We start from the raw sequence: 25,720 nt of genomic DNA, 5'->3' as shown, positions 1-25,720 counted from the left end.
TTTTTTCAATTAGCAGAAACGTAAAGCTTTACAGTTGCGTGAAAGAGAAAAGGCCGCCGTCACCGCCGTAGCATGTTCTTTGGGGACAAATGTTACAATGTACGGAGTCAGGCACCAAACAGATTTATTATGAACGGTATTGTGCTATGAGGTCACAGAAGGAAAGATTTTGTCCCTGTTCAGTACACATTAGGGCAGTGCCAGGACAAGGTCATCCAGCACCAGTGGGGGCCGGTCGTAATTTTTTTGGGGGGGGCAACAAACCGTAACACCCCCCCTCCGGCGGTTGGTCGGTTGGCAGGTCAAGGGCACTTACCCCATCTGTGCAGCGCTTCACCGACGACTCCCCCTGCTCCTCGGCGGTGGGGGCGACGGCTTTCCCTTCCCCTGATCTCCACGGGCATCAGCTGCTTCCATTTCCTCCCTCCTCCTCGGCTGCCAATTGGGACTCTTCTCTTTTTTTGGGCCAATCGAAAAACGGGTCTCAGACCTGCTTCTGATTGGCCGGATTGAGGATCAGTGTTACAATAGTGAATAGTGAATGTTCATTTGCTGTAGTAACACCTGGGTGGGCTCATGGCGCAATGCTCTGCGCTCCGAGTCCACCCTATTTTGAAGCCTATTAGAGTCTATGGCTTTAATCAGGTGCTTCAAAAAAACACCCCCCCGCCACTGTAATTCCGGGGCCCGGCGTCCTGAAAGGGGCCGGACCCCTGAATTGGGGGTGGCCACGGCGGCCATGGATAGATTCATGTGCATGAATCTATTCATTATTCATATAAGGGATGGCGTGGAGAGAGGGGGTGGAGCACGGTGCCCCTAATGGACTAATGGTGCCCCCACTGTCCAGCGTCCAGGGCAAAGATGCCAAACTGTGCAATCACAGTCTTGCAATCACACTTGTTTAATAATAAAAGTAAACAGAACAAACATAGTCAAAACATAGCCAAAGTTCAGTAACCAGGTCGGATAGTCAGCCAAGCCAGAAGTCAGGGATCAATGTAGTGGAACAGCAAGCAGGATCTGGAGCCAGAAGGGATGTCAGCAAAGCCAGTCTTGAACAGGATCGCAGGAGTATCTGTGATGTTGACCAAGGCAAAGGCAGAGCTCCTCTGGACTGGACGGCTTAAGTAGGCAGGACTGACGAGCAGGATATCATCAACAGCTGAGTAACTGTGGAAAGATAGGAGCTGGCAATTAGCCAGCTCAGAGAAGGAAGGGCTGAGCGCAGCCCTGACAGGATCCTACACCCAGCAATAACTCCCCTGTCAGCCTTATAACAGAAGGAAGGCACCCCAAATCCCTACAGTAAACCATTGCGCCCAGGGCAGCCTTCCCTCTTGCCCACCCCTTGTCCCAGCCCTGCATTAGGGTTTAACCAAATGGGAAAAAAAATGTCATGGGGATGCCCTAAAATTACAGTCAAATCCTTATCCAAGCATTCACACACCGAGATACACAACCTTGACACCGTAACGCTAAGAGGTTCTTGAGAAACCAAACAAACTGCCATAGGTCGTGACCATCAGCTCTCAACCACAACAGGAATGTTAGGCCGATTGCTGCCCTCTTAAGATCAGAGAATCTCAAAACTGCACAAAACAAAAGGGCACAAAGGCCTGGCGCATTATTGATGACACTTTATTAGAACATAAATGAGTACATACTCACACGAGCAAATGGTTAAACCAGCATTGTACAAAAACCCAGGAGCCCAAATAGTCTTCTACAAGATGGAACTCAGATGGTCCCAACATAAGTCCTACTACTAGACATGTGCGGTACCGTTTCGTTCCGAATCGAAATGCGGACGAATTTTTAGTTATTCGGGAATTCGGATGTGTCTGGATTTCCGAATTACAATAGCAACGACTGTAAACGAATCCTTAATAACGAAATTTGGATAGTTTTCGAATCAAATTCGGATACTTTTCACAACAAATTTGAATAATTTTCAAATGGAATTTCAGAAGAGAGTCAAATAGCATAGAAAATAAAGGAATAGAATAGAAGAGAATAGAATAGAAAATAATGGTATAGAAAAAAAAATAGAATATAATACAGTAAAATGGAACAGAATAGAAAATAAAAGAATGAAAAAAAATAGAATAAAAAATAAAGGGATATAATAAACAATAAAGGAATAATGGAATAGAAAATAAAGAATAGGAAAAAAATAGAATAGAATAGAAAAGAAAAGAGTAAAACAGAACAAAATAGAATAGAAAATAAAAGAATAGAATAGAATAAAATAGAAAGAATATAACCATCTTCTGAAATTTGAATTCCAAATAGAATAAATTTGAATTCAAATTCAAATAGAAAAAAAGAATAGAATAAAATCAAAGAACAGAATAAAATAGAATAGAAAATAAAGGAATATAATAGATTAAAATAGAAAGAATATAACGATCTTCTGAAATTTGAATTAAAAATAGGACACATTTGAATACAAATAGAAAAAAAAAGAATAGAATAGAAAAGAATCGAATAGAAAAAAAACAATAGAATAGAATAAAATAGAAAGAATATACCCTTTTTCTGAAATTTGAACTTCAAATAGGATAAATTCGCATAGACATGTGTGGTATTGTTTCATTATTCCCCCCCCCCCCCGCTGTCTAGGCGGCGGGGATCTGGGCACCAAACAGCGCCCGGGGATCGGGGCATCAAGCAGAGGCGGGGATCAGGACACCAGGCAGTGGTGGGAATCAGGGCACCAGGCAGTGGTGGGAATCAGGGCACCAGGCAGTGGTGGGAATCAGGGCACCAGGCAGTGGTGGGAATCAGGGCACCAGGCAGTGGTGGGAATCAGGGCAGCAGGCAGTGGTGGGAATCAGGGCACCAGGCAGTGGTGGGAATCAGGGCACCAGGCAGTGGTGGGGATCAGGGCACCAGGCAGTGGTGGGAATCAGGGCACCAGGCAGTGGTGGGAATCAGGGCACCAGGCAGTGATGGGGATCAGGCTTCCGTGAGCATCCAAGCATTGGCCAGCGGCTCTTCTCCTTCTCGTTTCCGCCATGCGTCTCCTCCCCTCCTCCTAGGCATCCAATAGGAGGGCCTGTCTTTTCATCCAATCGGGTGACAGATATCAGACCCGCTTCCCAATTGGCCGGGAGGAGGATCAGTGTTGTAACAGCGAATATTCGTTCGCTGTTGCAACACACCTGGGTGGACTCTGGACACAATGCTCTGCGCCCTGAGCCCACCCTATTTTGAAGACTATTAGCTCTAATCAGTGCTTCAAAATACACACCCCGTGCCCACCCCCGCCATAGGAATACATGCGCCCAGCTTCCTGAAAGGGGCCAGGCGCATGGATAGGGAGGGTTGTGGTGCATGGATAGGGGGGGGCGCGCCCGTGCGTCCCCACAATGGACGTCCCATCCCACTGCTTGTAATACCAACTGAGCGGCTGATTATCTGCTCCGGTTGTTACTACAAGAGAGCCGAGAACCCCCGACTCTAAAAACCGGTCCTGGGGTGATGCCTGCAGCTGCATGTCATCCCAGCACAACCACTTGAAGTCAAATGACGTACCAGATATGTGATTTGGTGACAAGTGGTTAATGTTCCGGCATGATCTCCCAGACTCTCCAGCTTGAGAGTCAGCCGTCGATTGATGCTAATAGACATTTCTGCCACTCACAAACGCTTGTGTCATCTCTCATGAGTTATCCCCGGTGTGTCGGCTGAGACTGAATTGGTCCCATCAGCTGAAAACCCTGAACTGTGTATGGTGGGCCTTACCATGGGAAGACTCAGACATCTCCTGTATGTGGAGAGCAGAGCCGCCATCACCGGCAGAGCTTGCTGGCTTCCTCCAGCATGATAAATGATCGGAGTCTTTCTATAAACTGACTGGAGAAGCATATCTATCAATCAGCCCTCCTCACCTGCACATAATGGATGACGGCGCGGCCCCTCCTGTTTATCCAGCTTCCTCGTTACAAAGTGATCAGAGCTAATTACAGCTTTGTATGTCTGGCAGAGCTAATCATTGTTTAATATCGGAAGATATATGGCGCTACCAGCGAGATGGGAGAGCCTACAATGCCAGAGAGGCACAAAGAAGTTGATGAATGTTACAATGTATCAAAGAAAGCTGTTCCATCATATGTTCCTCTCTGTACTAAAGGGAAACTCTGTTTTCTGTTCATTGGGTATATATTCTGAGCTGTGGTTTGTAACCAATTGTATTTACAGCGGAACTCCAGGCACATTCTCAGATAAATTAAATACACCGTTCAGCCATAATACTATGACCACTGATAGGTAAAGTGACTGACATTGATTATCTCCTTACAATGGGTGGGATATATACTGCAGCAAGTGAATATTTTGCCCCTGAAGCTGATATACAGTACTTTGACAAGGACCGAACTGTAATGGCTAGATTGCTGGGTCAAAGCAACTCCAAAACTTCAGCTCTTGTGGGACGTTCCCATTCTGCAGTGATCAGGACCTACCAAAAAAAGGTCCAAGGAAGGAAAACTGGCAACAGGTGTCATAGGCAGCCAAGGCTCATTGATGGAGGTGGGGAAGAGAAGGCTTGTTAATGGTGGAAGAGGGGGTAGGGTTGCCACCTCATCCCTTTAAACCCCAACACATATGAATTACGCAGGTTCTGTAACTAATTAGGGTGGTAAATAAACTCACTTGGTGCCTTATCTTTATTAAATTAGCCTCAGTTGTGTAGTAGTTGTGATAGCTCAGAACAAACACCAGGCAGGCTGTATGTAAGTTCAACCAGGAATCTCTTTTATTGAAATGAATACAGGCTCTTTTATACAGTAAAAGAGGAGGTGTATACCTCCTGCTCATATTACTCTGAACATACAGTACACCTGTGACCAGAAACCTAATTAACATGGGCTAATTAACTAATCCCTTTAGACAGCCTAGATGACTCAGTCATGACCTTTAGGCCAGACTGGCCATCTTGTAGCTCAGAAAACACAATCAACATTATCACAAATCAACACAGACTCTTCTTCACACAATAGCAGAGTTCATCAACACAAACAACAATGGGGATCTAATGACTCTTAGATCCCATACTAGACTTATTTGCAATACACATTCTAGAAGGCAACAGACAGACAGGTGGCTGGAATTGACATCAGCATCTCCTAACAGTATTTGTCCCAGCATTATGAATCAGCCACTATTCCTAATATGGCAAATCCAGGGTCCCCAGAGTCTGTGTGTCCTGGGGGACCAGGACCCGAATCCACAGTAATACCACCTCCAGGGTTCCCAGGTATACAGCTCAAAAAGAGCACCGTTCCCCCAAATGCCAGGGCCCACGATCGATCGGCAAGAGGCTAGCATTCAGTCCCCTCCAAAAGTCTCTCTCCCGGCTAGGTCTGTCACAATATATATATATATATATATATACGTCAATATCAGGGTTATGGCCGCAACTACCTATCATATCATTATAAACTGTGGGAGAGGTGCCTCCCGCCGCTTCCCGGTCGTCTCCGGGCTTACCGGATCTTTTGGTTAGCCTGGAGATGATCCAATCTTCTGCGTGGCTGGGCTGGAAACTGAGTGAGGGCAAGATAGCCCCCACTCGGCTCTATGCCTTTGGAGGAACAAAGCGACCTCTGACCCCACTTCTGGCCTTAAAGGGATGAATTTTTTCATCTCTTAAAAGGATTTTTTTTTTGCATTTAAGTGTAAATGTGAAATCTGAGGTCTTTTTGACCCCAGATCTTGGAATAAAGAGGCCCTGTCATGCTTATTTCTATTACAAGGGATGTATACATTCCTTGTAGTAGAAAAAAAAGTGAAAAAAAAAATGAAGGGACAGCGTAAAAATAAAAAATAAGTAAAATAAATTTTAAAAAAATGTAAAGCGCCCCAGCCCAGCGAGCTCACTGGCAGAAGCGAACGCATACGTAAGTCACGCCCACATATGTAAACTGCATTCAAAATTACACGTGTGAGGTATCGCTTGCGATCGTTAGAGCGAGAGCAATAATTCTAGTTCAAGACTTCCTCTGTAATTCTATACAGGTAACCTATGAAAAAATGTAAACATTTTTAAATATCGTAGTTTGTGGCGATTCCACAAGCGCGCACAATTTTGAAGCATGACATTTTAGGTATCTATTTACAGTGTGACATAAAATATTGCAACAATCACCGTTTTATTCTTTAGGGTCGCTGCTAAAATATATAAATATATCTATATATAGATAGATATAATCTATATATAGATATATATATATCTACAGTATATCTATATATAGATATAGATGTAGCGGTACCCCTGTGAGGGCTGCTGATTTGGTTACTAGCATCCGCCAATCACCCTGCTGCCAACCCCCCATTCACCATTTTAAAGACATTGAGCAGTCACTTTGCTCCGTTTCGTTGCTTTTATTGTGGGTACAACTTGGATAGGAGGAAAAGGGAATATGAGATGCCCATGATACGGCACAGTCTTGAAATTACTTGTGGCCTTGGCCTTGTACCTTTGTACTTCTGTGCATTTACTTCTTTACTGACTGTTGCTTCTTTACTTTGTGCAAATCCTTTACTGCATAGTTACTGAGTTGCTAGCTTTTCTTCCAAAAGAACAAAAGGAACCACTCTGAATAATTCCCATTGGTAAACCGGAATGATATTGTCTTATGATTTAAAGAACTAAAGGTGCACACAGCTTCCTTCTCCAGCTTCTATGAATCGGACAGTCACCCAGTCTTTGGAAGTTATTACCAATGTGTATACCAGGTTGGAGACGACACGGCATCTCTCCCCGTTGACCTGACACATGGCAATAAAGCGGACTACTACTTTCAGCTAGTCCATACTTAACAATGCTGTGCTCTCCGGCCCGACTGCTACTTTCTCTGCTTGATCTCATTCACATCCAAGTCATGTGTTCCCCGGTCACAGCAGCTTGATGTACTCCGCAGAGATGAAGATCCTTATCTTTAGCTTCCTCCTTACGGTTCCTCCATCCCTCCTTGGTGCATCCCTGCATGGGGATGATCAGAACAGCACCTCGCTACTCCAAGCTGTCTTTCCTGGAACTCCAGACTCCCCCCTGGAAGCATGTGACCCCAGCTTATATGAGAGGCCTGCCCTCTGCCATTGCAAGTTAATGATTGGTCAGGGCTCCTCACATGAGCTGCCTGCCACTCAGATCTCAAGTCCAACCTCTCTGGGGTTTCTAAGTAATTTTCTAGCAAAAAATACTAATTTAAACTTGTAAGCAAAAAGTTTGAAAAAAAATGCCTGGTCTTAAAGTGGTTAATTTCTTATTATTTGAGTCATTGAAAAAAAAAAAAGAAGAAAAAACTTAATTTTCCTATTTTTGCCCTGCAAGATATTTATTGGAAAATCCTGGTAATCACATGAAGGTGTTGATCTTATACTCAGCTGCTCTATGAAAATAAATTTTTAATTAAGGATGCAGAAATTTAAAAGTCTTTTCAAGCATAAAAGATGTAGTTTCTATAGTTCATTTGACATTTTTACTCAGTCCTAGAGCTGTTCTTAAAAAGAAAAAAGTGAATGAATCCTTTCCAAATAATGTCGGTGGATTACTGCAGTAGAAAGAATTAGTGAAGGAAGATATACTATATGGCCAATAAGTGTGGCTTCCTTCCCAATGATGGAGGTTGGGCATTTCCAGTGAGGGGTACTGGTAATACTGCATCATTCAAAGACATTGTAGACGATTGTGCTATTCTAACCTTGTGGTAACAGTTTCGTGAAGACCCTTTTTTTGTTCCAGCATGACTGTACCCCCCTGTGTATAATGTCAGCTCCATAGAGACATTCTTTGACCACTTTGGGGTGGAGGAACTCGAGTGTTCTGCACAGAGCCCTGACCTCAACCCTACTGAACAGGTTTGGGATGAATTGAAATTCCAATGGTGAGCCAGGTCTTCTTATCCAACAGCAACACCTGACCTCACAATTGTTCTTTTGGCTGATTTGACACAAATTCCCATAGACGAGTAGAGCCAGCTTCATAAAAGATGTAGTTTGATGAGTTTGTTGTGGAGAAACTTGACCTCAACTGACCTCAACCCTGCTGAACACCACTGGGATGAATTGGAACGCTGATTGTGAGCCAGGTCTCATCCAACATCAGTACCTGACCTCACTAATGCACACAAATTTCCACAGACACAACAGAATCTTGTTTTAGGTTTGCCCAGTTACAACATTTTTTGGGAAGCCTTTCCAAGAAGAGTAGAGCCAGCTTCATAAAGCCACAGTTTGGTGGGTTTGGTGTGGAGGAACTCGAATGTCTTGCACATGGCCCTGACCTCAGCCCTACTGATCACCTGATGAACTGAAATTGTGAGCCAGGTCTTCTCAGCCAAGATTTTGGAGTGTTTGTGGGAATTTGTCCAATTTGTGAGGTCAGGTACTCATGTTGTACAAAAAAAAAGAGAAATTGGGACTTTAAATGAGGTATGTATACCGAGGCTAAAAATGCTGAGTCAATGTAAAAGGCAATATATTTTATTGTTATCCTGGACAATGGATAGCATAACATAATATAGTTGTTACATACATTCTGAATAAACATGACAACAGGTTACAAACCATATAAATATAAAACACTACAGCAACAACGCACATAATATTGTGTGGTAAAGGACAATTATCCTCCATATCATATGTCAACTGAGAAACAAGATGGTACAATAAAATCTGGATAAAACTAAATATATTGAAACATCTGTGAGAACATGATGCAAACAAATGAGCCAGACGCATTTCGTGGAATCACTCAACTTCATCAGGGGCGAATGCATCAATATCTCAAAAAAAAACATGAATAAACCAATATAATCTAATATAATATTTTACACAACCATGGGGAAAAGTCTAGCTAGATAGAAGGAGGAAACCACCCATCTCTTTGGGATACTCACATAGGGGTTAGGTCTGACCCATGTGAACTGGGAAATGAGGGCTGCCTAGGATGTCTGTACCTCACCTGTTCCTAACTTCCATGGTAAAGGACAATTATCCTCCATATCATATGTCAATTGAGAAACAAGATCGTACAATAAAATCTGGATAAAACTAAATATATTGATACATCTGTGAGAACATGATGCAAACAAATGAGCCAGACACATTTCGTGGAATCGCTCAACTTCCTCAGGGGAGAATGCATCAATATCTGCAAAAAAAACATGAATAAACCAATATAATCTAATATAATATTGTACGCAACCATGGGGAAAAGTTTAGCTAGATAGGAGGAAACCACCCATCTCTTTGCGATACTCAAATAGGGGTTAGGTGTGACCCATGTGAACTGGGAAATGAGGGCTGCCTAGGATGTCTGTACCTCACCTGTTCCCAACTTCCATGGTGGAGGGGGGTAATGTCATCCTCCTGTGACAAGATCTTGTGGAATACTGAGTGACCCAAATGCGAAGTGTGTCTGTGGGGATTTGTGTGCATTTGTGAGGTCAGGTACTGATGTTGGATGAGAAAACCTGGCTCACAATTGGCATTTCCAATTCATCCCGAAGGTGTTCCGTAGGGTTGAGGTCAGGGAACGGTACAGGACACTCGATTTCCTCCACACCAAACTGGTCAAACCATGCCTTTATGGCATCAGTTTGGAACACAATCGAACACTCATGCTGGAACATGACTTGCAGGACCTTTTTCCAATTCATCCCAAAGTTGTTCACTGAATAAGTGAATTAATCCTTTCCATATAATGTTGAGGGATAACTGCAGTAGAGGGAATTCGCGAATGGAGATTACTGTATATGCCCCCCCCCCCTCCAAACAACGGAGTTCAGGGTTTACATGATGGGTCCTGGTAATACTCCATCATATAAATTTTTAGACAATTGTGCTCTTCCGGCCTTGTGGTAACACTTTTTGAAGACCCTTTTCTGCTACAGCATGACTGTACCCCTGGGTACAAAATTCAGCTCCATAAAGACATGGTTTGATGGGTTTGGGTTGGAGGAACTTAAGTGTCTTGCACAGAGCCCTGACCTCAACCCTACTGAACACCTTTGGGATGAATTGGAAATCTGACGGTGAGTCAGGTCTTCTCATCCACTTCACATTTGGGTTACTCGGTATTCCCCAAGATCTTGTCATCAGGAGGATGACATCACCATCTCCACCATGGGAGTTGAGAAGAGGTGAGGTAACTATATATACCCAGAATAATTTATATACAGAAAAATAATGCAGCCACCACATCTAGCAATTGGTAATACATTTTTGTTTTGGGGGTTTATTTCAGTTTAACCTCTTCCTGCCCGCCTTGGCATCTCTTTAAAAAGTTCTGAATGCCCCCCATGGGTGGGAAGGATGAGCAATCATTTTGGCCACTCTGATTGGTTGTCACAGTGGTCACATGATCGGGAGCCATTCCCACCAGCTACCAAACGTTAGTCCAGGCCGAGAGCGTGCTTTCAGTACAGGAACATCGGACACCCAGCGGCGCATAGATGTGGCATGTTGCCGTTAAAGCCCACTCATTTGATGCCACTCATATGTGTTATGTGGCTGGAAACAGGTAAAGGAAAGGGGAGCAGGGCCACAATACATATGAAGGCATTGCCTTATGTGCAAGGTGTGGTTTAACAGATCATGCAGATATAAGCAGTGTAAGTTCCTGAATTTGACATGGCATCAGCCTCCTACAGCAGAGCCCAGAGATGAGAGGGATAAGCAGTACAAGGAGCCACTCTGGCATGTTGCAGTGTAAGAAGCATGATGACAGCAGGGAAATGCTGAGTAATAGAGAGATGAGCTCATCAGTTTGCTGCTTCTACTTTCACTGTCCAGTCACAGGATGAGGGTGGGGGGGAAACCTGTAAGGGGTTCATGCACATGTGCAGCAGGAAGTGGCATTCCTCTGAAAAGTGATCCATGCTAGAATCACTTTTCAGAGGTGAGGAGGCAACATGTCATCCCCTCACTGATTTAACCCTATAATTGTTCTATAGGATTAAGGTCTGGAGACTTTGTTACATATAGTAGGCGAGGTCGAAAAAAAGACACAAGTCCATCAAGCCCAACCTATGTGTGTGATTATATGTCAGTATTACATTGTATATGTCTGTATGTTGCGGTCATTCAGGTGCTTATCTAATAGTTTCTTGAAACTATCGATGCTCCCCGCTGAGACCACCGCCTGTGGAAGGGAATTCCACATCCTAACCGCTCTTACAGTAAAGAACCCTCTACGTAGTTTAAGGTTAAACCTCTTTTCTTCTCATTTTAATGAGTGGCCACGAGTCTTGTTAAACTCCCTTCCGGGAGACTGACTATGCCACTGCATGACCTTAATGTGCTTCTTCTTGAGCCACTCCTCTGTTGCCTTGGCGGTATGTTTTGGGTCCTTGTCATGCTGGAAGACCCATCCATGACCCATCTTCAGTGTTCTGGCTGAGGGAAGAAGGTTCTCATCTAAGATTTTACAATACGTGGTCCCGTCCATTGGCCCCTCAATGTGGCAAAGTCGGCCTGTACCTTTATCAGAGAAACAGCCCCAAAGCATCATGTCTCCACCTCCTATGCTTGACTGTAGGGATGGTGTTCTTAGGGTCATAGTCAGCATTTTTCTTCCTCCAAGCATGGTGAGTCCTCCTCCTCGAGAAGACACATGTACAGTCATGCCAAGGAACATCTAAATGATTCAGAGAAGGATTGGGAGAAAGTGCTGTGGTCAGATGAGACCAAAATTTAGCTCTTTGGCTTAAAGTGATTGTAAAGGATTGTTTTTTATTTTTTTTTAAATAACAAACATTATTATTATTATTATACAGGATTTATATAGCGCCAACAGTTTACGTAGCGCTTTACAATATAAAAGGGAGACAATACAGTTATAATACAATAAAATACAAGAGGATTAAGAGGGCCCTGCTCAGAAGAGCTTACAATCTAATAGGGTGGGGCAGGTGGTACAAAAGGTTGTAACTGTGGGGAATCAGTTGATGGAAGTGGTAGAAGATTAGTTGGGGACGTGATAGGCTTTCCTGAAGAGATGAGTTTTCAGGGATCGCCTGAAGGTAGCAAGAGTAGGGGATAGCCGGACAGGTGGAGGTAGCAAGTTCCAGAGGATGGGAGAGGCTCTGGAGAAATCCTGGAGAGGAGCATGAGAGGAGGAGATGAGAGAGCTTGACAGTAGGAGGTCTTGAGAAGAGCGGAGAGGACGGTTTGGGATATGTTTGGAGACAAGATTGGTGATGTAACTCGGGGCAGAGTTGTGGATGGCTTTGTATGTTGTGCTTACTGGTTAGTATTTTGAAATTAATTCGCTGGGCAATCGGAAGCCAGTGTAGGGATTGGAGGAGAGGGGGTGGTGGTCAGTGTAGGGATTGGAGGAGAGGGGTGGTGGTCAGTGTAGGGATTGGAGGAGATGGGTGGTGGTCAGTGTAGGGATTGGAGGAGAGGGGTGGTGGTCAGTGTAGGGATTGGAGGAGAGGGGTGGTGGTCAGTGTAGGGATTGGAGGAGAGGGGGTGGCGGTCAGTGTAGGGATTGGAGGAGAGGGGTGGTGGTCAGTGTAGGGATTGGAGGAGAGGGGTGGTGGTCAGTGTAGGGATTGGAGGAGAGGGGTTGGCGGTCAGTGTAGGGATTGGAGGAAAGGGGTGGTGGTCAGTGTAGGGATTGGAGGAGAGGGGTTGGCGGTCAGTGTAGGGATTGGAGGAGAGGGGTTGGCGGTCAGTGTAGGGATTGGAGGAAAGGGGTGGTGGTCAGTGTAGGGATTGGAGGAGAGGGGTTGGCGGTCAGTGTAGGGATTGGAGGAGAGGGGTGGCGGTCAGTGTAGGGATTGGAGGAGAGGGGTGGCGGTCAGTGTAGGGATTGGAGGAGAGGGGTGGCGGTCAGTGTAGGGATTGGAGGAGAGGGGTGGCGGTCAGTGTAGGGATTGGAGGAGAGGGTTGGTGGCCAGTGCAGGGATTGGAGGAGAGGGTTGGTGGCCAGTGCAGGGATTGGAGGAGAGGGGTGGTGGTCAGTGTAGGGATTGGAGGAGAGGGGTAGCGGTTAGTGGAGGGATTGGAGGAGAGGGTTGGCGGTCAGTGTAGGGATTGGAGGAGAGGGTTGGTGTTCAGTGTAGGGATTGGAGGAGAGGGTTGGCAGACACTGAGTGGTTGGTAAGGTGGATAAGTCTGGCAGCAGCATTCATGATAGACTGAAGAGGGGAGGAGCCTATGGAGAGGCAGCCCAATGAGAAGGGAGTTGCAATAGTCATACTTATCTGCACTGTGCAGCTCGTGTTGCACAGAGTGGCCCCGCACATCCTCTTCTGGGGTCCCCCGGCGGCTTTTGCGGCTCCTCCCCGCATCAGATAACACCCTAGGAGAAGAGTTCTCCCAAGGGGGTTACCTTGCGTGCGAGCTCCCGAGTCCAGCATTTGCTTTCCACAGACACGAATGCCGGACTCGGCCCCGCCAACCCAAGGGTGCCCCGCGTCATTGGATTTGATTGACAGCAGCGAAAGCCAATGGCTGCGCTGCTATCAATCTATCCAATCAAGAGCCGGGGAGATGAAGGGGCTCAGGTAAGTAAAACGGGGGGCTGGGGGGCCGGTGACTGCCAGGTGTTTTTTCACCTTAAGGCATAGGATGCCTTAAGGTGAAAAAAAAAACACAGGGGTTTACAACCCCTTTAACTCATCTCGCTGTGTTTGGAGGAAGAAAAATACTGACTATGACCCTAAGAACACCATCCCTACAGTCAAGCATGGAGGTGGAAACATGAGGCTTTGGGGCTGTTTCTCTGCTAAAGGTACAGAGTGACTTTGCCGCATTGGGTGGCCAATGGATGGGGCCATGTATTGTAAAATCTTGGATAAGAACACTGAAGATGGGTTGTGGATGGGTCTTCCAGCATGACAATGACCCAAAACATACCACCAAATCAACAAAGGAGTGGCTCAAGAAGAAGCACATCAAGGTCATGGAGTGGCCTAGCCAGTCTCCAGACCTTAATCCTATAGAAAATGTATGGAGGGAGCAAGAGAATAGCAAGAGACATGCTATTCAAGTTTTTGCCATGGCCATGAAGCACTGCATCTTGGCTGCGGCATCTGTAAAGCCATATGTTAGTGTTCAGGCGGGCAGTCAGGGGATGGTAAAACTGCAGTTCAACCACCTGTTTTTAAATACCCCCCCCCCCCCGGCCGCACATGTGAGCGAAGCCTAAGATAAAGTGAAAGTGGAGAAGAGAAAGGTCAGGTACAGAGCTGTGTAAATTTCAGGACTGGATGGACAGAAAATACAAACTTTTTGGGCAGGTAAACAGCCCCCCCCCCCCCATGTGTACTTCATCTGTGTATTTAGCTCTGCCTGGCATCCATGCCGGTACCCTGCCTCATCTGGGCCATGAGTGAGCATCGCCCCCTTATGACCGGGGGTGAGATGGTGACCCCCTAAGATCTGGGGTGTACCCCTGAACTGCGATCCGCTCCTCATCGTCTCACTCTGACACTCTCTGGTTTAGGCTGTACACCAGCTCTTGGCGGGTTTTTCGAAGCCTCGACTCGAACGCCGCACCTGAAATTGGCTGAGAAAACGACACCAAATTGTTTTAAATTCCGCTCTGTATTCCTTTGTACAGGTGAAATTTCCATTTATACAGAAAATCCAACTCCACTGCAGTGCGAAGCATTAACGCTCACTTTATCCCACCGTGTCAGAGGGAATCTATCATAATCCAGACAGATTTCCCCCCGTCCCGCGGATTAATGTTCGCCAAGACAGCGGCGTATATATATATCTGCATCGCGCCCTGAAGGGATATACCATTTCCCAAATGGTCTCCTGTGTGTTTTTCAATTGAAAACGCTAAGTGGCTCTAACGGGCTCCTACATCAACGCCATAATGGTTCCCCGCTAAATGGACAACTTCATTCTGAGCTCCTGTAATTGTCCTCCTGAAATGGGATTTCACCAACGAGAAAATGAGCCTGAGCAGATCGCGTTTACCGCGGGAAAGGATTTAAAGGAGAACTCCAGGCAAACATCTACAGTATCTCACAAAAGTAAGTACACCCCTCACATTTCTGTAACTATTTTATTCTATCTTTTCATGTGACAACACTGAAGAAATGACACTTGTCTACAATGTAAAGTAGTGAGTGTACAGCTTGTATAACAGTGTAAATTTGCTGTCCTCTCAAAATAACTCAACACACAGCCATTAATGTCTAAACCGCTGGCAACAAAAGTCAGTACACCCCTAAGTGAAAATGTCCAAATTGGGCCCAATTAGCCATTTTCCCTCCCCGGTGTCATGTGACTCGTTAGTGTTACAAGGTCTCAGGTGTGAATGGGGAGCAGGTGTGTTAAATTTGGTGTTATCGCTCTCACTCTCTCATACTGGTCACTGGAAGTTCAACATGGCACCTCATGGCAAAGAACTCTCTGAGGATCTGAAAAAAAAAGAATGGTTGCTCTACATAAAGATGGCCTAGGCTATAAGAAGATTGCCAAGACCCTGAAACTGAGCTGCAGCTCAGTGGCCAAGACCATACAGCGGTTTACCAGGACAGGTTCCACTCAGAACAGGCCTCACCATGGTCAATCAAATTCATATAAGGGAACTGTTTAACCTGCCAAAGGATTTATATTTCTGTCCATGCAGTCCTGAGATTTACACAGCTCTGTCACACAGCACAGTTCTGTCCGGCAGGGCAGGGGACCTGATTTTTCTCTGCTGCAGATCTGTCCCTCCCCCTCCTCCAGTGGGATGGAAGCAGTGGAAGCCCATTCATATGGAGCACAGGGGTGCCTCCCCCCAATCTATGCGCCTGGCCCCTAATCTACATGAAGGGTGCTATCCGTCTCCCGTGCGGGGGGGGGTGCTTGCGGCAATTGCCACCTTCCCATCCGCCGTATGTCTCCCACGGGGGGGGAGTGCTTGCGGCGCTGTCCGTCTCCCTTGGGGGGGTGGGGGGTGGCTGGTGTTAGTCTGCCACCCCCAAAATATTTAGCACCAGCAGCCACTGGATTGGAGACCTCCAGAACTGAAGCCAACAGTTCTGCTGGCTTACCAGTTTAGAGTACTCATCACTAGTTATACTTCCCTGGAGTATCCCTAGGCTCAACCCTACCCCATCCAAGTTCTACCCTAAAAAATTAAAAAAAACATAAAAAACAGCTTCACAGTCTGTTTACTGTCTCTGAGTATGAAAATGTTGTGTGCCTGGCTTCTGTGTGCCAACTAGGGAATAGGACCCGGGATCAAACCACCAGACCAATCTGGTCTGTGCGCTAAACCCATAACCTTTCCTTCTCTACCCCTCAACTCCATACTTTTCATCTCCATAAACTCCCCTCTTTTCATCCCCATTCTTGTCTCCATTACTCCTCATCTCCTCCCACCTCCTTGTCTCCATAACCCTTTTCTCATCTTCTTCTCCCACCTCATCTCCATATGATGGGTTTTTCTGCATGTTATTGTTAGTACAAGGTCCTGTTGCTCAGGATTACCCCACCAGAAGGTGAGCAAGCCAGGATCCAGTAGCAGATATAGCAGGTTGGGACCAAGCAGAAGCGTATTCAGTAAACAGACCAAAGATCAGTAACAAGTGGTTGCAGGTTGGGACCAAGCAGAAGCGTAGTCAATAAACAAGCCAAAGATCAGTAACAAGTGGTTGCAGGTTGGGATCAAGCAGAAGCGTAGTCAGTAAACAAGCCAAAGGTCATTAACAAGTGGTTGCAGGTTGGGACCAAGCAGAAGCGTATTCAGTAAACAGACCAAAGATCAGTAACAAGTGGTTGCAGGTTGGGACCAAGCAGAAGCGTAGTCAGTAAACAAGCCAAAGATCAGTAACAAGTGGTTGCAGGTTGCGATCAAGCAGAAACGTAGTCAGTAAACAAGCTAAAGATCAGTACCAAATGGTTGCAAGTAGAGACCGAGCAGAAGCGTAGTCAGTAAACAAGCCAAAGGTCGTTAACAAGTGGTTGAAGGTTGGGATCAAGCAGAAGCATAGTCGAATAACAAGCCAAAAGTCGGTAAATAGCGGTAGTGGAGATAAGGACAGCTGCAGGAGTGACAGGAGCGCAATATTGGATGGAGGGAGCACAATAATCTGGCAAACAGGAAGTGCAAAGGCATGGCATAAATTAGGAAGTTCGTGGGAGGAGCAAAGAGTTCAAAGTTCAAGAGAGCCAAGACACAAGGCAAGGTTGTCTAAGGAATCAGGCAGGGAAGAGATACTGCCAGGTACAGCAGAGGTCGAAGGTTTGGATTCAGGTCCTGACAAAAAACGAAATTGCATATGTGTGTCTAAAGTAGTGGGATACACATATATCATGTTGAAGGAAGCTGGAGGAGCGGACACCGTAGCCGCCGTGGCCACTGCCCGCACTCCAGGAGAAGACACCACAGCCCCGTCAAAGGAGCGGGTAAGTGGCAGACCACGTGGGGGGGAGGTTTCTTTTTCAGTGCCATGCCGTGCTACACCACCGAGAGGGGAGGTAGTATTTGTTTGCTGCCCCCCAAAAGGAGAACCCACCAGCCGCCACTGCCGGTTTCCCTCACAGGCAATGGCGGCGGCGGCACCAGAGAGCCGACGGAAATATCGACTTGGGGTGCCGACGTGGCTGGATTCCAGGACAGGTAATATTAAAAAGTCATCAGCTGCAGTATGTGTACAGGATGTGTAGCTGCTGACTTTTAATTTTTCTGCGGGGGGGGCTGGAGCAGCGCTTCAATATGTAGAATATAATTGCAGCTCGGTGCACTTTAATAAGATACAGGGTACGGGGGCCAAGAGCCGGCATGGAGATTATTCTGTATGAAATTCAGCTCAGCTCAGGTTATTTAAACCGAAAAAAAGCAAACACAAAAAAAAAAACGAAAAAAATCACTCTCTATAAAAAGCCAGGGAGGTACGGAAGGATTAGGTAATGGGAACAGAGATTTAATTCCACCTTAAGTTTGTTTCCCCGTCTGCAGCGCCTGCCTGTCACACTGACAGCGCCGGGACGAATGGGGCTAACAGCCCAATCACATCATCTTGACTGACATTTTCCGGGAGGCAGTTTTCCCCGGAGCCCAAACAAGTGAACGGCGTGTTAAATGATGTCTCACTCCCTGCAGCACTCCCACCTCAGTACATTTAACATTATTCTCAGCGTTTTTTTTAAAGGGTCGCTCCGCAAGAACTTGCGATCTCCTCGGGTGAGCATTCCTTTCATGTCTGGGATGTCATCATGAACACCTCAAGGTGCACAGCAACAAAGCCAGCAAATACGTTATGGAGACCTCATTGCTAAATTCCTATCAATTGTATGTCGGCCGCTTTAAGAAGCTATAGGGGGGGGGCAATGCCGAAGCCGATGCTCGTGGCCGGTGGCCGCGATGTCCGCCGGGCCCACCCGTGATCGCTCCTCGGAGAGCCAGAACGGGGATCTCTCCATGTAAACATTCAGATCCCTGTTCTGACAGGGGAGATAGAGAGAGATCTGCTGTTCCCAGTGATCTTTTCTGGCAAGTTTTTTGCCATTTTGTTTTCTTTTTGGTGGTTGATGTATTTATAGATCTCAGCGTCACGTCCGGCGGTGGTTGTCTCTGTTGTGTCTGGCAATTCAGGGTTTGGTATTTTCTACATCACTTCCGGTGTGCCGCCATCTTCCGGGCGTCACTTCCGGTTGGCGTCCCATTGTCAGGGCTGGGCTCAGCCCTTCCTTCTCTGAGTTGGTCGTTCAGCTGTCGGCTAGTTGCCAGCTCCTATCTCTCTCCACAGTTACTCAGCTGTTGATGATATGCTGCTCGTCAGTCCTGCCTACTTAAGCCGTTCACTCCAGAGGATCTCTGCCTTCACCTTGGTCAACATCACAGAAACTATCTCCTGCGATCCTGTTCAAGACTTGCTTTGCTGACATCCCTTCTGGCTCCAGATCCTGCTTGCTGTTCTACTACATTGATCCCTGATTTCTGGCTCGGCTGACTATCCATTCCGGTTACTGAACTTTGGCTATGCTTTGACTACGTTTGTTCTTTTTACTTTTATTATTAAACAAGTGTGATTTAAAGCGGAGGTCCAGCTGAAAAAAAAAAAATTTAAAAGTCAGCACCTACAAACACTGTAGCTGCTGACTTTTAATAAGCACATTTACCTGTCCAGGGTGCCCGCGATGTCGGCCGCCCGAGGCCGATCCGTTCATCGGATCGGGTCCCTGCGCCGCCATTTGAACTAAAGGAAACAGGCAGTGGAGCCTTGCGGCCTCACTGCCCATTTCCTACTGCGCACGCGCGAGTCGCGCAGCGTTTTGTGAATGGCCGGCTGTGTTCTGGGACACACAGTTCCCAGAACACAGCGTGCCCCATTCCCCAGAAGACAACGCAAGGAGGAGAAAAATGAAGATAACCGCGGAGTAGAAAGTGGCAGATTAGGACGATCTGCCTAGCAACAGCCATTTCTGGTAAGTAAAAAATTTTTTTTTTCAATTTTTTTTTCAGATTTTTAGGAGCATTTTTATGTAATTTTTTTTTTTTTTTTTTTTTTTTTTTTTTAGGGTGGACCTCCGCTTTAAATGTACTTCTGTCTCGGCCTCGTTTCATGGCTTCTGACACCCATGCCGTTCTGACATCATTTACGGTGCGACCATGGTCATGCTATTTGGCGCTCACAAAGCATCCCCACCCTTTGGTTTTGGCGCCAAAGTGGCCATTTGACTCGAGGGTGGAGGGGAGGTATATAAACAGCCCGTTTGTGGGTCTTTATTTGTGGTCCACCATGGGAAGGGGAGAGATCAGTTGTTGAACTTCTGATTTAAGGTAACGTTACTCATCCTTGTGGAATTATGCTGTTGTTGGTCCTCAGGCTTTGGAATATCTAATTATTGATTGGATTCTTTATTATCTTTCTGATTCAGGGATCATGATCTGACTTTATGAAATTTCAGAAATTAGTTCATCTTTTCTCTCTCATCATCTTCTGTATCTCTATACATTCCTTTTTGGAATTGGAGGTGTTTAATCAACTTTCAAGCCTGGGAACTTATCAAAGGATTCCTGGTACAGGGTAAAAGTTATAGATTACTTCCCCAGGATTGGAATTAAAATTGATTTGGGGATTATTTTTTGCCCCAGGTCTAATTGTTTCCATCACTCTCCCTTTCAGTTTTGGACCATTACCAGTGGTTGTACTTTAGATACATCCTCGTCTATAGCTATATCTGATGATCCGATTTTTCTTATCCCTATGATTCTGGAGGCTCAATATACATACAAACAGCTTTTGAACATACAGGTAATCTATATGACCAATTGTGGTTTTGGCGTTATGCATTTTTGCCAACTCATGAATATTTCCAATTTGTAAATTTTTGTTACATACTTATGATGTTTTGTGACTGTTCATTATCCTATTCTTCTAAAAATTATTTTTATTTTTAGTGCTCACTGTGCCTGATATCAATAAATTCTCCTGAAGAAGTCAATTACCAAGGCGAAACACGTAGAGATGAAATCAGTTTGCACTTGTAATAGTACTGTAATATCAAATACTTACCCTTTGGATGTTTGTTTTTAACAATGTTCTAATAAATTTCTGCTTTTTTATAAATGGTTTTGTTATAATTGTGCACCCTTAAAATCACAAAATACTCAAATTTCTATTTATCTATTAAGGGATGTGGTGTAGTATCTTTACTAGATACTTTACTAGAGTTTAACAAGACTCGTGGCCACTCATTAAAATTAGAAGAAAAGAGGTTTAACCTTAAACTACGTAGAGGGTCCTTTACTGTAAGAGCAGCAAGGATGTGGAATTCCCTTCCACAGGCGGTGGTCTCAGCGGGGAGCATCGATAGTTTCAAGAAACTATTAGATAATCACCTGAATGACCACAACATACAGGGATATACAATGTAATACTGACATATAATCACACACATAGGTTGGACTTGATGGACTTGTGTCTTTTTTCAACCTCACCTACTATGTAATTATAAGCAAAATATCTTTTCTCTTTTCCTCCAGTCAGTCTCCTCCCCCCACAGTTAGAAACACCTCCCTATTGAACACTTAACCCTTTGATCGCCCCCTAGTGTTGACCCCTTCCCTGCCAGTGACATTAAGTCAGTAATCAGTGGCTATTTTTTTTTTTAGCACTGATCGCTGTATAAATGTCACGGGTTCCAAAAAAGTGTCAAAAGTGTCATTACTAGTAAAAAATAAATAAATAATAAAAATGCCATAAATCTTTCCCCTATTTTTTAGACGCTATAACATTGGCATAAACCAATCAATATACGCTTATTGCGATTTTTTTTTACCAAAAATATGTAGAAGAATACAAATCGGCCGAAACTGATGAAGAAATTTGTTTTTTTAAATATTTTTCGGGGATATTTATTATAGCAAAAAGTTAAAAATATTAGTTTTTTTTTTCAAAACCGTCGCTCTTTTTTTGTTTATAGCGTAAAAAATAAAAACCGCAGAGGTGATCAAATACCACCAAAAGAAAGCTCTATTTGTGGGGAAAAAAAGGATGTCAGTTTTGTTTGTGTACAACGTCGCACGACCGCGCAATTGTCAGTGGCACAGTGCCGTATCGCAAAAAATGGCTCGGTCATTAAGGGGGCCAATCCTTCCGGTCCTTAAGTGGTTAAATACTGTATACACTGCAGCCAGAAGTGATGATTCCTCAAATTCAGTTCTACAACTTACCGAGGTATCCCAGGTTACCCATCCTTATCCAAGTTTATTATTCCCAATAAAAAACTCTAAAAAGAACACTCTCTTTGGAGCCAGTTAAGGGAGACTAGTCAGGATCGAGGGAAAGATGAACTGCAGCAATGTACAGAGACATCCTTGATGAAAAACCTTCTCCAGAGCGCTCTGGACCTCAGACTGGGGCGAAGGTTCATCTTCAAACAGGACAATGACCCTAAGCACACAGCCAAGATAACAAAGGAGTGGCTACAGGACAACTTAATTAAGCTTGAGAGGAATCCCGTCGGAGAAGCCGTCATATCTTTTTCTGACCAAAATCCCGATCGTGTGTACGCGGCATTACATAAAGATCTGAATGGTCCCCAAAAACGTTCAAATCTGGATTAGATACACCAACAGGTTGGTCATACCTCCCAACATTTTGAGATGGGAATGAGGGACACCTACTAGCAAACGTAGGTAGGCATAGGCCACGCCCACTGTCAGGCCCCCTTAAAGGAGAATTAACCAAAAAAAAGGTTCATTAAATCCACAAGGGCTTTTTTTTTTTTTTTTTACCACTACTATTCCTTAATATTGTCTTTTAAAATTTACAAATGGAGCAATTTACAATTTGGATGAAAGGTTTAGCTCTGGGAAACACTTTTTGAAAGATAAAAAGTGTATTTTATATACAACTATATAGATCAGACCAAAATGAGGGACAAACGAGGGGGAAAGAGGGACAGAGGGACTTTGCTCCAAATCCGGGACAGTCCCTCGAAATCCGGGACAGTCCCTCGAAATCCGGGACAGTCCCTCGAAATCCGGGACAGTTGGGAGCTATGAGGTCGGTGGCCCTTTAAATTCAAATCCTGGAGACAGTAGCCCTCCTGACAAGTAACATATTTTTACACATGCAGGTAGAAAGGAGAGATCTGTCGATTAAACTATAAAGTAAGTAAATTTTTTTTTTGATTTTGCAGCATCTCTAAAAAAAAGTTTGACAGGCGTTTACAAAGTTGGGCTGCCCTTGAAAGAATGTGTAATTTAGTGGCTTTGTTCATCACCAGCTCCTTCTCCCCTCCCCCGCTCTCCATCTTTTTTGGTTTGTATCAATACAAGTTGAATAAACTCCATTTTTTTCTAATCACACTTTGCCTCCGTGTCTTTTTTATTTTTATTTTTTTTTTACCCGTGACCCCCGAAGCCTCCAGTTTTGGTTATCATTCTAAGGGATGCTAATGGATTTCTTTCGCTGTAGGCAGACCAAACCCCTGCTGGTTACAAGTAATGTGAAAACGTCTTCGGAAAAAGCGAGCTCCGGCAGGAATTCTTCTCTGTGACCTGAATCTGCCATTTTTTTTTTCTTCCTTCAAAAAAAAAAAAAAAAAAAAACAGAAAAGAGCGGTTTGTAGCGGGGTCCGGCTAATTACAACGAGCAGATCGGGCTTCTCGCCGGTGCGGACTACACAGGGAAATCGGCGCGGGTTCCGCCGGCTCATTTGCATCCTTTTTAAAGTCGCACGCAGTGCGTTAGAGGATGAGACTTCGTCTCCTTTCTACAGGAAGTCTCCGGCAAAGCTATGCAAATTGCCGCCAACGGGCGCCGCCACCACTGGCGCTGAACCCTTCACACGCCTCTTCCTCCGCCAAAACTTTTATAGAGAACTCTTCTGTTCAGTTAGTTGATGGAAATGAACTGTTTGAGAAAGAGGACGTGACATTCAATAATGCGTTTGCCATGTAGAGAACTCTTTTCTTTTTAGGAAGTTTCTCGATCTCCTCCATGAGCTCTGCGCTTTGTGATGCCAATCCCCTATTATGTGTATTCCATCCATGCATTGCACCCCCGGGCCCCACTCACTAGAGCCGGCCATACTCTACACTAGTAGAATTTTATTTAAAGCGGAGCGCCGCCGAAAATTTTTTTTTTAAAAGTCAGCAGCTACAAATACTGCAGCTGCTGACTTTTAAAACATGGACACTTACCTGTTCAGGGCGCCCGCGATGTCGGCACCCGAGGCCGAACCGTCTCTCCGTCCTCGGGTGCTGCCGCCTCCATCTTCAGTAAGGGAATCAGGAAGTGAAGCCGTACGGCTTCACTTCCCGGTTCCCTACTGCGCATGCGCGAATCGCGCAGCGCAATACAGATGGTCCCTGCTGCCTCTGGGACCCGTGTGTTTCCCAGCAGGCAGCGGGGAGGGAGCAGGAAGTGGCGTAAATAACCGCAGATTCTGCGGCTATCTACGCCGGAAGTGAGTACAGATACCTGTAATATACAGGTATCTGTACCCCCCTCCCCCCTGAAAGGTGCCAACTGTGTCACCGGAGGGGGGGAGGAATCTGATGAGTGGAAGTTCCACTTTTGGGTGGAACTCCACTTTAACTACTTCAATACCGGCACTTTCACCCTCTTCCTGCCCAGGCCAATTTTCAGCTTTCGGTGCTGTCGCACTTTGCACAGTCAGGGGTTTAAAATTTTATTGCTAAACAAAAGAACATTTTGGGAAAAAAAAGTGTTAGTTTCTGTTATAACATTTTCAAAAAAGTAAGTTTTCTTCTTCATCGATGTGCGCTGATGAGGCGGCACTGATGAGGCGGCACTGATGAGGCGGCACTGATGAGGCGGCACTGATGAAGATGCACAGATGGGCACTGATGAGGCGGCACTAATGGGCACTGATGAGGTGGCACTAATGGGCACTGATGAGGCTGCACAGATGGGCACTAATAGGCTAAACTGATGGGCACTGATGAGGCAGCACTAATGGGCACTGATGAGGCGGCACTAATGGGCACTGATGAGGTGGCACTAATGGGCACTAATAGGCTAAACTGATGGGCACTGATGAGGCGGCACTGATGAGGCAGCTATAATGGGCACTAATAAGGCTGCACAATTGGGCACTGATAGGCTGCACTAATGGGCACTAATAAGGCGGCACTAATGGGCACTGATGAGGCAGCAATGAACGACACTGATTAGGAAGCATTGATGGGCACTGATAAGCTGCACTGTTGGGGCTGCACTAATGATCAGTGCTCTGATTATCACTGTCATTGTGCCCTGTCATCCTTGCTGGTTAGCGTCTCTCCTTTCCTCACACACTAACAGCGCGTGAGAAAAGGATTGCTGTTAACTGGCAAGTTTACATAGTTACATAGTAGGTGAGGCTGAAAAAAGAAACAAGTCCATCAAGTCCAACCTATGTGTGTGATTATATGTCAGTATTACATTACATATCCCTGTATGTTGCGGTCATTCAGGTGATTATCTAATAGTTTCTTGAAGCTATCAATGCTCCCCGCTGAGACCACCGCCTGTGGAAGGGAATTCCACATCCTTGCCGCTCTTACAGTAAAGAACCCTCTACGTAGTTTAAGGTAAAACCTCTTTTCTTCTAATTTTAATGAATGGCCACGAGTCTTGTTAAACTCCCTTCCGTGGAAAAGTTTCATCCCTATTGTGGGGTCACCAGTAGGGATGAGCTTCGTGTTCGAGTCGAACCCATGTTCGACTCGAACATCGGCTGTTCGATCGTTCGCCGAATTGCGAACGTTATGGGCCGTTCGCGCTAAATTCGTGTGGCGCGTCACGGCCCATAATTCACTGCGGCATCGCAGTGCATTGCTGGCTGATGATTGGCCAAGCATGCACTATGACCCGCATGCTTGGCCAATCACAGCGCTGTCAGTAGAGAGAGCTGTAATTGGCCAAAGCCAGGGTGGCTTTGGCCAATTATGGCTCAGGGGATTTAGTACACACCCCACACTATATAAGGCCGCCTGCACGGCGGCCCTGTGTAGTGTGTGTTCCGGTGTGCTGAGAGATAGAGAGAGAGAGAGACAGTGTCATTTGATTTGAGTTAGATAGATTAGGCAGAACAGTCAGTCAGTTAGCTGCACTTACAGTGTATTGTGTATATATATGCATCCCAGGTGTTGCATATATATATATACACTGTATTCAGTTTAGCTAGATCTGTTCCTGTTATCTTCTATCTAGACTATTTACATTTAATGCAGTGCGTCCTGCTCACAGTGTTCAGCTAGATCCGTTCCTGTTAAATTCCTACTGACCGG

The sequence above is a fragment of the Aquarana catesbeiana genome, linkage group LG06, assembly GCF_042186555.1.
Source record: "Aquarana catesbeiana isolate 2022-GZ linkage group LG06, ASM4218655v1, whole genome shotgun sequence".
Taxonomy (NCBI): domain Eukaryota; kingdom Metazoa; phylum Chordata; class Amphibia; order Anura; family Ranidae; genus Aquarana; species Aquarana catesbeiana.
Note: the sequence above shows the minus strand (reverse complement) of the source record.